The sequence below is a fragment of the Carlito syrichta genome, unplaced genomic scaffold (assembly GCF_000164805.1).
Source record: "Carlito syrichta isolate Samal-C Ts95f unplaced genomic scaffold, Tarsius_syrichta-2.0.1 Scaffold305868, whole genome shotgun sequence".
NCBI lineage: Eukaryota > Metazoa > Chordata > Mammalia > Primates > Tarsiidae > Carlito > Carlito syrichta.
The window spans coordinates 1066602-1080959 of NW_007249964.1; the positions used below are offsets into that span (position 1 = coordinate 1066602).

Sequence of the window (14358 nt, forward strand, 5' to 3'; positions counted from 1 at the left end):
GTGGGGGATCAAGGGAGAAAAAGACAAAACAAAACCTTGCAAAGGCCACCGGCTAACGCGAGCGTCGCTGTGTGGCTGTGAAGCGTTCAGAGATGCCAAGTAAACTGTGCAGCTTTTCAAATGGATCACTTTTTTTCAAAATTGTTGTCCTTTGAACCAGTTTCTCAGAGAGCAAAAGCAGAGAACTGGCCGGTGAATTCTAAGGGCATGTGGTGCTTCTGACTTATTCTGGTGCCAAGAAACCTTCACTTGCAAAGCAGAATGCCTTGGCCACACAAAACTGCCCTCAAAGGTAGCACTGTGTGTTCAGTGCTCATGAATGGTTTAAGTCTTAAAAATCCTGCCTGGTCCCAAAACAAAGGAACAGGAGGGGGAAACGCACCTCCTTTACCAATGACATTAAACAGATACTATTTTAAAGTGTGAAGTGCAGCTACCATCCGCAAAATAAGAATTAAGTACAAACATGTTAATATTTTAATTAGTCCATCTCTAATTAAAAACCAATGTATTGAACCTGCTAAATCAAACCTGTGGGTAAGTTAATAACACTGGGGGAGGAAAAAAGGTTGGTACATAAACTCAAGAGTATAGAGCTGACAGTCTGCTCTCCAAACTGGGAAGAGCCAAGAGAAAACGCTACACATGTTTTATTTTAAAATTGCTATTTGATACTGATTCCAAAGGAAAGTGTTTTGTAAAATATTTTCACAGTAGGTGGCATCACTTATCAACTGTAGGAGGGGTGTGGTGGCTTGAAGCATTTTCCTTTATTAAATTATCAAATAATCATTTAAATGGCTTTCACACATTCTGTTCCATTTGAGATACACCTACAAGGATGGCAGGCTTGCCAGAGAAAGGGAAAAAATTCCAGTAGATTCTGACTATCCAGATACTTGTTTTTTCCGCTCTTCTTTAATCATACAAGGCAAAAAGAAGCAAGTCGGCAAATCCACTTTTTTGTTCAGTAACAGATCATCTGGGTGAAAAACCACGTTTCTGCAGCTGACAGCAAAAGTCCCCTTTTCTTTCAATGGGGACAATCTGGTTTAAAACAGCTTCTTTACTTAAATGAGCCATGAATCAATTTTACTCATCCTGACAAGGAAAGATGAAGTTGTAGGTTTTAAAATTCAAAAAACAACTAAGCATAAGCGCAAGGATATTTAGATATGATAGCACCTGCAAACATGCTTCCTTCTTGTTTTACATTTGAGAAAAACAAAGTGAACTGATTCTCCTTTTTACCTTATAAATGCACTGAAACAAAAAGCAAGGCTTCTGATGCTACAAATAAAGAAAAACCAACCCATCTACACTACATTACAGGAAAAACTAGAGATTTTCTAATCTCTCAAGAAATAATTGATTACAAATGTCCAAAGGGGGTGAAAATAGACAACATCAATTCATTGACTTAGTGGCTATTTGGAAAATAATGATCGCTGTTATGATCTGGGGTGCTAAAGCTGCTACCAGTCTTGGCTTTCATACAACTCCTACTGGCCTTTGGTGGTACAAGCTTACTTCCAGACTGTTCAGTAGTCATGTTTCTTTTCTTCTCTTTTTTTTTGAGTTGGAGTCTCACTCTGTCACCCAGGCTGGAGTGTAGTGGCGGCTCCCGGCCACCGCAGCCTCGACCTGCTGGGCTCCGGCGATCCTTCCACCTCAGCCTTCCAAGTAGCTGGAATTACAGGCACGCGCTACCACTCCCAGCTAATTTTTGATGTATTGTAGAGACAAGGTTGCTCGGGCTGGTCTCGAACCCACAGGCTCAGGCAATCCACTCACCTTGGCCTTCCAAAGTGCTAGGATTACAGGCTGAGCCCCCAAGTAGTGCTGTTTCTTGCATGTGAATTCGGGGAGATGGAGATAGAAGGATATGCCTCCAAAACCAAAGTGTCCAATAAATTGTGAACACTTTACATTTCTCTCTATGCATTAGAAAAAAAAATAAGTGGAATATAAGCACTATTTATCGGGCAAAATTTTTAAAATATGGAGTTTAGAAAAGACAGCAAAATTCCAGGAAAAAGAAGAAATTAAAATAATGATAAAAGATGAGTGGATAGAAAAAGGTTTTATGTATTTTTTTCATTCTGGTGCATAAGTAATTTTGGTGAACTCAACTAGACTGTGGTCTATAGAGATATCAAAGAATGTGGGGTGTCAGAACCCACAATCCTAAAAATTTAGAATAAGAGAAGCAGGCAGTTTGCCAAAGGGCAAAGAGTTCATACTTCACCGTTATCTCCTGTATGAAGGCCACATTCATTTCCCGAGTGATCCTACAATTGCATGTGGAAGGAATTCTGTACCTAAGAAAGAGTTATGTAGCTCAAAGGGGAATCTGGTACTTGGTTTATTTCAGAATCATCACCTGAAAGTGATTTCTGGGGGTTGTCCAGACTATCCTCGGTTGCATATGAATAAAGTGCATGTGTTTAAAAAGTTAATTCCGAAGGGACTAGGTGACTTAGCAAACTGAGATAATATAAAAATAATCTGATAATATCAAGATAAAAGATAGTCCATCATTTATTAATAGCATTCCATCAGTCGATTTCACATACAGTAAATCATAACACTTGGGGCAGGGAGGGCAAATAGATTTCATGCAAGCGCTATTGATTATCAGTGGCTGGCACTCCTTGGAGAAAGATTCATAGGCCAGTCAGACTTGCTGAGGAAGAGTACTGTGATCAATTAGCAATGTCTGCTATGAGAACTGGCAGAGGGGAGAAGTGGTAATAGTTATTCTACTATCTGCTAGCTATCACTTTATAGGACCCCTCAATTGATACCCCATGTCATTTCCATGGTAGTAAACAAAAGCTAAAATAAATAATCATGCCTTCTCTAAGACAGGTAGCTTATTCACATCAGAGATCTCAAAAAGTGAAAATAGAGAACAGAAGCTCCAAAAAGAAAAATGGTTTCCAATTTGTATTAAGGAAAAGGCTGTGATACGGCTCATAAAACACTCTGAGGAACAGGGATCTAAGCTTTCAGAAGTCCACAGCTTACCAGGATTGAAATAAAGGTTACAGCAGGTGCTATAGTTTTATAGACTATATTTTCTAACTAATTCCTGGGGATGCCATGAAGCACAAGAGAGGATGAGGACTTATATATTTTGGGAATACAACAAGGATGGCAGTTAAGAAAACTTAAAACACAAAAAAAGTGAAAACTAAAAGGAAACTAAAGTCCTTGGTAACATCAATGTTGTTTTTAGCCCAAATCAAACATTACATACCGAGAAATTCTACTCTTTTTTCCAGGAGTTTTTGTTCTAATTGTTCTCTGGAATTGCTGTTATGATCTGTGGTGCTAAAGCTGCTACCAGTCTTGGCTTTCATTACAACCCCTACTGACCTTTGGTGGTGCAAGCTTACTTCCAGACTGTTCAGTAGTGCTGATTCTTGCATGAGAACTTGGGGAGATAGAGATAGGATATGTCTCCAAAACCAAGTCACATTGAAATCACTTTTACATGTACAACAGTATAAGTACAATTTTTAAAAATTATTTTGAAGCAATAAATCAAAAAACCCTTTAAATCAGCCAGATTATTTGTCAAACAGCTGTCAGGGACACATACCCCAAAGCACAACACAGTGAAAGCAGACTAACCATTCATTACATTCCAAGTTAAACCATCCACACACTCATCTTCCTGCACTGTGGACCACCTCACAAAACGGACAAGCCAAGAGTACCAAAGACTATCCTTCCAGAACACATCCTCTGCCTTCACACTTGCAAAAGAATGGACAATAATAGTAAAGGTGGGTAGGGGGAAGTTGGGATGCTCTTCAAATCCTTGGAGGTGTCAGTGGCACTGCCTATGAAAACAAGTTTTGTTGTCGCAAGGACAACCCTAAGAACAGCTCTTCACTTTTGTTCAGAAAATGAGTTTGCTGTGGGTAAGGGTGAAGTTCCCCTCTCTGAGGTGTCTGCAAAGAAATGTTTAGTGCAGACAAATTGAAGGCATTTTCCTCCTCGGTTATGCATAGGACAAAAGCTAACATTAACATTATTCCCCTGAGAAGGTTCAAAGAGTGACATTAGGCCAACTAGGGGTAAGATGATTGAAAATGGAAGCACTGTATGGAAAAGTTCAGGCAGTAATCATAGTCAGGAGCCAGTGGCCCAGATAGATAAACACCCTGAAAACCAATTGATACTAATGAAGCTGCAGCTTCAAGGCAGACTAGGGCAGAGGGAGGGGTGAAAATTTTAAGCACTTAACAAGTAAGTGGGCACATTTCATGCTGGGTACTGATCTTTGCCAGGACCCAGTCTTTCTCTGGCCATCTCACATCTAATACCCTGTCCCTTGACTTCTTAAGGACCAAAAAGTAAAATGGGATAATATCCCACTTGAATGTCTGCTTTTAATGGATGACGTGACAGCTATAATTTCCATGTGTTCATGCCAGTGAAGCCTTCCATTTATTCCGGTAAGGAAAAAAAATCTTAGCAAAGAGACTGCAGATCAAAGTCCCCTTGGATTTTAAGGACTGACATAGAAGTTTAGGGGAAAAACTTTCAGGTGTGATATCACCTTTTCATAAGGGTTGGGTTATTAAAAATTTACAATTAAAGTTATGCTTTCCCTAAATCATCTATACAATAAATAAAATGAGGTGAATATGTGAATCTTTATTTTTATTTTTTTAGAGTCAGAGTCTTGCTCTGTTGCCCAGGTTGGAGTGCAGTGGCATGCTCGTGGCCACCGCAGCCTTGGCCTGTTGAGCTCAGGTGATCCTTCCGCCTCCACTTTCCCTAAGTTGGAACTACAGGCATGTGCCACCACACCCAGCTAATTTTTTTTTATTTATTGTATAGACAAGGTCTTGCCATGTTGCTCAGGCTGGTCTTGAACCCATGGGCTCAGGCAATCCTCTCACTTCCACCTCCCAAAGTGCTAGGATTACAGGCTTGAGCCATGCACCTGGCCAACATGTGAATCTTTAATGGGTACTGATTATAAATCCTCACGAAAAAAGAAAAAAAAAAAAAATTAGGGCAAACAACATAGCTCTAATTCAGCAACAACTGAATTTGTATGTATTAGGTTAGAGCTATCTATAATATTTCTTACTTGTCTAACATAGTCAGCAAGCTTCCTGAAGGCAGGGAGCTGACTGTGCCTAATTAGACAGGTACCAAATCAATATTTGTTGAATGATTGTACATTCACATAATGTTTATGTCTTTAAAAAACTTAATTTACACATAAAGTTTATTGAAGGCAGTTTATAGTCATATTAGGCAAGGAATATTCAACAGGAGAGTAACAGACAAATGAATCCATCTACCTAAGGGAAATGCCCCATAGGAGCCAGTGGCACCAGAAACCCAGGTACCAATTATTGCAGGTGATCAAAGCCCAGGATACAGAAGCATCTAGAAACATTCAATCCCATTCTCTCTTCTCCAATGACCTATGCTAATGAAATCATTCTAGTAGGTGAGCCAAGATTTACTGGCATCAAGGGCACACACTGGGAATAGAAACAGCTTGCAATTCCAAATTCCTTGAAATAGTGGGGTAGGTACTATATTTCCAGTTTGATCAGGAAGGACAAGGTGTTGAAACAACGAAAGAGATTATCTCCTTAGTGTCTCCCATGTAGAAAGATTTGCTATCTAAAGCTTTGTACCCAAATATTTCCTGAGCTCTGCTGTGGGCCGAGTCCCCTGCAGAATATTTCCACAACAGCTCACTATTCATTTTGGGGATAAACCTTTGGGCCACCACCCTTGCCCCTGCTCCTGTCCGAGCCCTCCCTCGTCGGCCATTCATGGAGAGACAGAATGTAGATTCTAGAGCTACACTGTCCCATAGACATACAATGAGAGTCACAAAGGCAAGCCATGTATATGATTTTGAATTTTCTAGTAGCCAAATTTTAAAAAGTAAACAGTGATGTTAGCTTTAAAAATACATATTATTTCACTTTAAAAATCCAATTTTCTTTTTGAGCTCAGGGTGGAGTGCAGTAGTGTAATCATAGCTCACTACAACTCTGACCTTCTGGACTCAAGTAATCCTCTCATCTCAGCCTCCCCAGTAGCTGGGAATATAGTTGCGCACCACAGCACCCAGCTCATTTTAAAATATATATATTTTGTAGACATGAAGTCTCACTATGTTGGCCATGCTGGTTTGGAAATCCCGAGCTCAAGTGATCCTCTTGCCTCACATTCCTAAAGTGTTGGAATTACAGGTGTGAGCCACCATACCTGGCCCCAAATATTTTAATTTTAACATGCAATTAGTATAAAAGTTATAAATGAGATTGCTTACAATCTTCCTTTTTTTACTAAATCTTTGAACTCCAGTCTGTATTTTGTACATACGGTACATCTTGATCCGGGGTAGCCACACTTTGAGGGCTCAACAAGCACATTGGCTAGAAACCACAATATTGGATGGCACAGGCCTAACAGCATTTCAAGATTCTGGGTTGGAAGAGTTCCTGTATGGTCAGGGAAAGTGATGCTTTTACACGCTGCTATCACTTTGCATGCCTGAACTGAACTGCTGAGGAATGGAGTCAAGGAACAGTGCTAGGAGAGAAGTATTAGGAAGAAGAAGCACAGAGTTGCCTTGAAATGCTCCTACACGCGGCCTGCAATATGTACAAATAAAAGTACACGCTATCAGTCTATACATACACATGGGGATACATGTAAACACATATGGAGTCACATAGCTGTAGATTCTACAGCTGACATTCATTCTGTCACCTGTCAAGATAACAGTAAGGAAGACTTCAATCAAAGGGAAGGAGGCAGCACAGCGTTCTCCTCCCCCAAGAAAAAAAAGAATTGAACAACAGTCTAGTTTGTGTGTCTGGAGGAGAGGAGGGGGGAAGAAAAAAGGTGGCTTCCTGCCAGGAATTTACATTACACTAAAGGCCTGACAAAGTAGGAGCTTCTCAGTCATTCAAAGTACACATTTAAAGCCCAAATCTCCAAAATATAAGTATTTTCATATTTTGGCCTTAAATACCATAGGCACTCAATGTTTGTGAAATTAATAAATTAGTTAAACAATAAACTAATAACCTTAGGAGTACAAAACACACTCGAGATACAAAGAGACCACTAGGAGCAGGCAGTGGTGATGAAGTGAGCAAGGGTTTTGCAGGTAGACAAGCTGGAGTTCAAAGTCCTGCTTGGAAACTTTCTACCCGTTAAGCAAGTCATTGAATCTGAGTGAATGTCTGTCTCTTCATTAATAAGTAGGGACAAGTAACAGTTATTTTGCCAGGCCTCTATGAATGCAAAATATGTAAAATGCTTAGTCTGGTACCTGACACACTACTGCTGTTCAACAGATGTATATATGAAACACAAGCATGCCACTAAACATGCCTGCATGTGGCTGTGTATGTCTACAAGGAGAAACAGGACTCAAGTGCAGTGGCCAGGAGTGAGGATTCTGGAGTTTACCTGAAGCAGGACCGGTTTCGGTTCCAGCCCTAACAGTTATGTAGCCTGCGACGGCATCTGCATCACAGCTGCCACTTGGGAAAGATGAGAATAACAGCACCTACCCTGAAAAGCTGTGGATAGGATTCCATGGCCTCAAGTATGACAAGCACTTAGCACAGTCCTAGCCCAGAGCTGGTGCTCAATAACCATATATCACTGCTATCACACAAGCATTAGTCAATCACCTGGGCTGAGGATGCTTCCCATCCAGGATAGCTTCTGTCTACCTGCAAACACTTGTGAGTGGCTCCCATACACGGCAGGGACCACGAAAGAATGGATTGAAGACGTTCACAATCTAAATATCACCATGCATATTTAATACCTTCACACTCTAGAAACCATTTCCCTTCTTACTTTCTCAGTTGATTTATTTCTTATTTACTCATAAGCCTACAGGAGTAAGCAGGCTGATTTCAATCAGGAAATATTTCTTCAACACCTACTATGTGCAAGACATGATTCCAAGTACTGGGATTTTGGAAAAATGACCATTGCCTTCAGAGAGCTTACATTCTAGAGGTACTTTATTTGTTTACTCACTTTCCTAGAGGTAGGGAATTTCATAGTGAGAATATCTGTTTGATCAGGAACTTGGTCTGAACTGAGAAAATCCAATCTATATGATTCAATAAAAATTAAAGTTATTTGTTGAGTGTGGTGACTCACACTTGTAACACCAAAATTTTAGGAGGCCGAGGCTGGAGGACTGCTTGAGTCCAGGAGTTCCAGATCAGCCTAGACAACACAGTGAAACTTCATCTCTCTACAAAAAAAATAAAAAAATTAACCAGGCGTGGTGGCATATGCCTATAGTCACAGCTACTTGGGAGGTTGAGGCAAAAGGATCCAAGGAGGTTAAGGCTGAGCAAGGAAGTTGAGGCTGCAATGAGTTGTGATCATGTCACTGCATTCCAGTCTGGTGACAGAGTGAGACTCCAACACAAAAAATAAAATAAGATTAAAATTTTCACAGGCTCCCTCAATTATATTGAAAGCCAAATGTTACACATTTTTTAAAAATAAAATATTTGACATGGAATTATAGCCATATACAAGTATTTCTTTTCTTTTCTTTTTTTTTTTTTTTGGAGAAAGAGTCTTGCTCTGTCACCAAGGCTGAACTCTAGTAGTGTAATCATAGCTCACTGTAGCCTCAAACTCCCGGGCTGAAGTGATCCTTCCACCTCAGCCTCCTGAGTAGCTGGGACTATAGGCATGTACCATCACACCCAGCTAATTCTCATTTTTTGTAGACATAAGGTCTCAGACTCCTGGGCTCAAACAATCCTCCTGTTTTGGCCTCCCAAAGTGCTGAGACTAAAGGCATGAGCCACCATGCTTAGCTCATACATATGTATTTCTACAAGCTGTTTTATACACCTTCGCATCCCACTGTACTTTTGAAGTGGTGTTAAGAGAGGAAAAAAATAAAACCCTTAAAGGATTACATCTTTTTCTTCAAGTTGAACATCATGTCAACAAGTTGTACATCATGTCAACTTGAATATTTCCTTAGTTCAAGAACAATTGGGAAAGATTCACCTCCATTAAGATTTCCACAGTTGCTGGATTCAGTGGCTCAGTCTATAATCCCAGCACTTTGGGAGGCTGAGACAAATGGATTGCCTGAGCCCGCAGGTTGGAGACTCACCTGGGCAACTTGGTGAGACCTCATCTCTACAATAAATAACAAATTAGCTGGGCGTGGTAGCATGTGCCTGTAATTCGGTTCCTTGGAAGGCTGAGGGGAGAGGATAGCCGGAGCCCAACAGGTCAAGGCTGGGGTGGCCAGGAGCATGCCACTGCACTCCAGTCTGGGCGAAAGAGTGAGACTCCAACTCAAAAAAAAAAAAAAAAGATTCCCACAGTTGGGCAAAATTCCATATTCCAGTTGTCACTGCTATCAGGTTGAGTAAGTTCCATGTACACTTTGCCAAGGCAATACTAGGAAATTTCTGCCTGCCAAAATATTAGAAACGGCAGCCTCCTATCAGAGAACTGCTTGGGGCAGGGATGGAAATCAATCAGCAAGAACTTTGGGTCAAGAGGTAGAGAACTCCGGAGCTTAGCAAGGAAGGGCAAGACATTCACAGTTTCAAGAAATGAGAATGAATGCAGCCGATTACTATTTTTTAATATTCTTTTCCATTTGTCGAGGAAGTAGCCTGCAGGAGAGTCAAACAGCTTGAACTATTTTTAGGCCTATGACCCTTTTAAAAACACAGTGCTAAATTCAGTCCTCAGTTACACCCACTCAACTCCCACTGGCTTCAGCGAGAGCCACGGGGAGAATCTGTTCACGATGTAGAAGAGTTTAGTTATGCTCTTGGCTTCTTTGGTTCAAATGGAAGGACAGTTCACTGGCCAAAAGCTATCAAAAGTCACATGGCTGGTCTCCTATCTCAGGCAGGGTAGCAGTCACAGACATACAAACAGAAAGGCATCCATGTGCAAAGTGTTTCTATTCTCACACAACTGGATGAAATGTATGTGTGGTTTTCTGTTTTGTTTTGTTTTTCATAATCCAGGCAAAGAAAAAGGGGAAAGAAAAAAAGTTCCTTTTGAAAATGGCATGCAGTAATATCTTTGAATTGTTTAACTTATAGTCTCATCTAGAAAGGCCCAGATTTGCAGAATCTTAACATGTAAGCCAAATTAAACATTTACCTCCTATTACAGTAAAGGATCACATGCAATTCACTGCTGCTGAATGCAACACAATTTGCAACCATAAACTACAGTATGGTGGGGGGAAGAAAATCATGTATAAATAATAGGTCCCAAGTCTGACTTGGGGGTTAGTGGAGAGCATTTGGCATCTCAAATTACTTTAACAGGGGGCCCTGTCATATCCCATGGAAAGGACACTCTGGTCTCCCCTCCACCCTCTCTAATCCTTCTTTCTTAAAGGAACACTCAGCAAGATAATGAATCCTTTAAATGTTACATCTTCTGTCGTGCATTATTGTGGTGCCGAAACTCTTCACATCAAACAGTCATCAGGACTATTACAAAGTGGGCTTATAAGAGAGGGGCTGAAAAGGAGCTGTGTGAAAAGAAGTGGAAAATTAAAGCTGAAGCAGTCGAAGAAAGGGCTTAATTTACTGGCATGTACAGTATGCAAATGAGATTACTCTCAGCTTAACTGCATCATTTATGTCCATAATAACGGCATCATCATTACAGGGCTCAAATTAAATTACACCATAATTAGCATATCAAAGTGATTGGTTAAAGTTTAAAACAAATACCCAATTTTGTTAATGAACAGCTGTAATTGTCATGTACACTTCAGTGAAAACTCTCTAAACAAATATATGTTTTAGAAGCGAGGAAGATTTTTTTTTTAAGCAGACAGGTCTGTAGCAGAGGTAAATTGCCTAAAAAAAAGAATGACATGGACTATTCTATTAATGTTAATATATGCTGATCATTTTCAGGTAATAAAACATTCTATCAAAACAAGGCTTCTCTTACATTTAGACACCTTCCCTGCTCCTGAAGTGACAAACCACGAGAAACCTGTTTCTACTTTGCAGTCATGATAACAATGTAGAGGTGACCTGTCTTGAACAAGCAAAGGACATGTTCAATAACATGCTATTACTAAACCCCCATACTTATTTAAAAGACATCCGTGTTCAAATCGTGCCAAGTCAAAGCTGATTTTCTCGCCATTCCAATCAAAAGAGAAAAGAGTGACAGAGTCAGAAAACTTGCTGAATCTATGGGGTAGACCAGCATGCTCCTAAGCTGATGACCCGATAGCAGAGCAGACAGCCTCCAACTCAATTTCTCCTCATCGAATCACAGCTACACAGCAGTTTGAAACACACAGCTGCACCAGGGAAGTTTTTGCTTTTCCATCATTAAAATAAACCAGGAGGTGCAACTAGCTATTTTACCCATGTTTGCTGGAGTCAGCATGCACACACATCTCGTAGATGCAAAACCAGATGCTAATAATAAGCTTGTTTTCAAACCTTTTTTGTTATAACCATTTAACGTCAGAAGAGTTTCTACACAAAAAGATTTGTCAATAATCCCGCGGCGCAAATGCAAAAAAGCTCTCTGGCTAAGAGTCTCCTCATTTCTTAACAATGTACCCCATATGTCCTCTGATACATCTGTGAGGGTACATCACTGTGATACACAGCAGGGCAAGCCAAAATATATTTTGCCCAAAAAGGAAAAAAAAAACAGCACTTTCAAATATACTTAACAAGCAAATTGAATGTCTTATTAAAATCGTATTATCTAAACAGTGTTCAAAAATTTAAAGAAAGTAGCTTTTCATTTTATTCATCGAGGAATCCATTAAAGCTTAGGCTCTGAAGTAGTATGTAAATTATGTGCCTTTCAAGGTAGAGCTAGGGCAAATTCACTCCATCAACTAATGATGAACCTCATTATGTGCAGGGAGGATTCATAATGAGGAAAGAGCCACCCGCCATTCCATGTTCTAACATAAATCCCTGTAAAATTTGAATATCTCCCCGTCTAATTAAAGGCTACTAATTCCAATCACCCCCTCCATGGCCCCAAAGTAAAAATAAACCTCTTTAAAAGCACAGACTACAGTTCCATTTCTAAAGCAGTACTCGATTCTGTTTGGACTCAGAACCTTCCACTCAGATATGTTTTACGACAAGCACAATTAGCAGCTTTCTAAGATATAAACTTTGGGGCTGTTCAAGCTCATTTCGGTTAAATACACTCTGAATTTCTATTTTTCAAAGAGCTTCACCTTGACGGGGCTACAGTGCATGCACAGAGATGATCCGCAGCCAAGAAGCCAACAGGAATGTGCAAGCACAGTAATGATGCAAAATAAAATTCTTAGCACTCGAGTTCCGTGCTAAAGCAGAGATTGTTCAGAAAACGCCAAGCACCGTGGCATGAACCCGAGATTGCATTTGGACGGGGATGTATTCAAATCTGCTTGGGACTGACATACTTGATTCTGGAACAAACTGCTCACTTTTAATGCGGTTTGAACTAATGAACAAGTACAGCCCAGCATCTCATAAGCCAAAGAACTATTTCCTCTTCTAATCACTGACTTTGATTTTTTTAAACTAAAAACTATAGAAAGCAAATACAACGTTGCCAAACATATTTATTATGATTAATAGCCTGTAATATCCCTCACCAAGGCTTAATTTGCTCTTGTTTTCAATTATGAAGCTGCACCACTCTATTCCAGTCCCCTTTTCAGGTGGAGAGAAATTTCTTGTGGTCTTTACTCTTTTCTATTGTATCGCCACCCAGCAAGGCACAATTTGTTAAAAACAGCAAACCTCCACCTTGGCTCCGAAAGAGCACCAGATTACACAAAATTAAGAGTACAAAATAACTGAGAAATAAGTAAAGGTGTCCAAGGAATTCAAGCAATTAGACCAAAGGAAAAAGAAAAAAGTACACGTCAGTCCCCCAAACACACCTTCGCATTAAAATTTTTTTAAAAAAAATCTTAATTCTGCTATTTAATTTTGACAAACTCAACGTAGAATCTAGTCAGACAATCTTGTCTGCCATCATAAATCCAAGCATTCCCAAATGTCTGAACCCCAGTGTGGTAATGAAATATACACATCAGCGCATCAGTATAACATATCAGAACCTGATGAGTCCATTCTGCTAAAGATGCTGCTGCTACTTTAAGTTGCATAAAAATAAACTCCACTACATAAAAGCTGCCACAGTGCGTGCGCTCTCATCCCTCGGCTCCAAGCATGATCTTCTCCCCCCCCCCCTTTTAGGTCAGCCACTCAAGCATTAGGAAGACATCCCTCCCAAAATAACTTGGCCCTCCCCCGAAGCACAGAGTTGAGCAACCTACCTTTGTTCTGGAGTTGCAGATAATAACAGGCAAGCCTCAAGACCATAAGGATTTGGAAAAGATCAGGAGACTTGAAGAAAGGAAGAAAAAAAAAAAGGAAAAGAAAAAGAAATACCCCAAGTAGAGAAGAATTGGAAGAAACAAGAGGAAAAGCCTTCTAATGAAACTGTTGTGGCTGCCACAGATCGGGGGTGTTTTCAGCAGTGTTTACACCAGTGAGTACACACCTCTGCTCCATCTCATCCACAACTGGTGGCATTTTTTTCCCCCGAATCCATGCATGACAATTAAAAGCAACTGCACCTCTCTGTTTGGGAGGGGGACTACAAAAGACCTCAGCAATATTTCTTTACAATGTCTATATCACTGATGAGCATTAGTTTGAGTGACAAAGGTCCCAGGTTAAATCAACATTCTTACCTTAATGTTCCTAGTAAAAGGCTCCAGGAAACATAACTCATGAGACATGTATGCAAAGATACGTCTCAAGGAATTAATCCAGAGCCTTCAGATGAAGTGAGGGGAAAAAAAAGGGGAGGGGGGGAGAAGAAGAAGAAGAAGAAGAAAAAGAAAAGGCAGTGGCTTACATTTCCAAACAAACGCAGCTCAGCCCAGGAAAGCGATGGCATGAAAACAGGTTTGCATATACAGAGCTCAGTGGCAGAAGCGAGAGTTCTGTAGGATTTATTTGACACTTATTTTCCGGGAAGCCTTTTGTGGAGTTGTACCGTTTGTTTCTTATTGTCTGAGAGGCAGATAGGAGCTTTCTCCCGGAGGGGGCCTCTCAAACCCTCGGCTTGGCGGCCTCTGACGGGGAGGTAACCATATTAGGATGTGTATGGTAAAGTAAACAATAACATAGTTGCAATGAAATGGAATTTTTTTTTTTTCTGCTAATGGTGTTGGGGTCAGTCCTGTCTTTTTAGTCATTCCCACTAATTTTGTTTCCTAGTTCCAACAGGCCCTCCTCCTCCTCTTTTTTTTTTTTTTTTTTTTTT

General features: G+C 40.2%; 1 protein-coding gene across 4 annotated transcripts in view; it reads right to left on the minus strand.

Annotated features, from left to right (window-relative positions):
- The window catches only part of FOXP1 (forkhead box P1), a 614874-nt gene that overhangs the window by 276575 nt on the left and 323941 nt on the right, over positions 1-14358 (minus strand). The window contains exon 1 of one of the 4 annotated variants that reach the window (XM_021714904.1): positions 13781-14107. The exons of the other annotated variants lie outside the window; for them this stretch is intronic. The gene's annotated coding sequence lies outside the window, so the exon portion shown is untranslated. Of the gene's footprint in view, positions 1-13780; positions 14108-14358 lie in introns of those variants that run through there. 4 annotated transcript variants of the gene reach the window in all.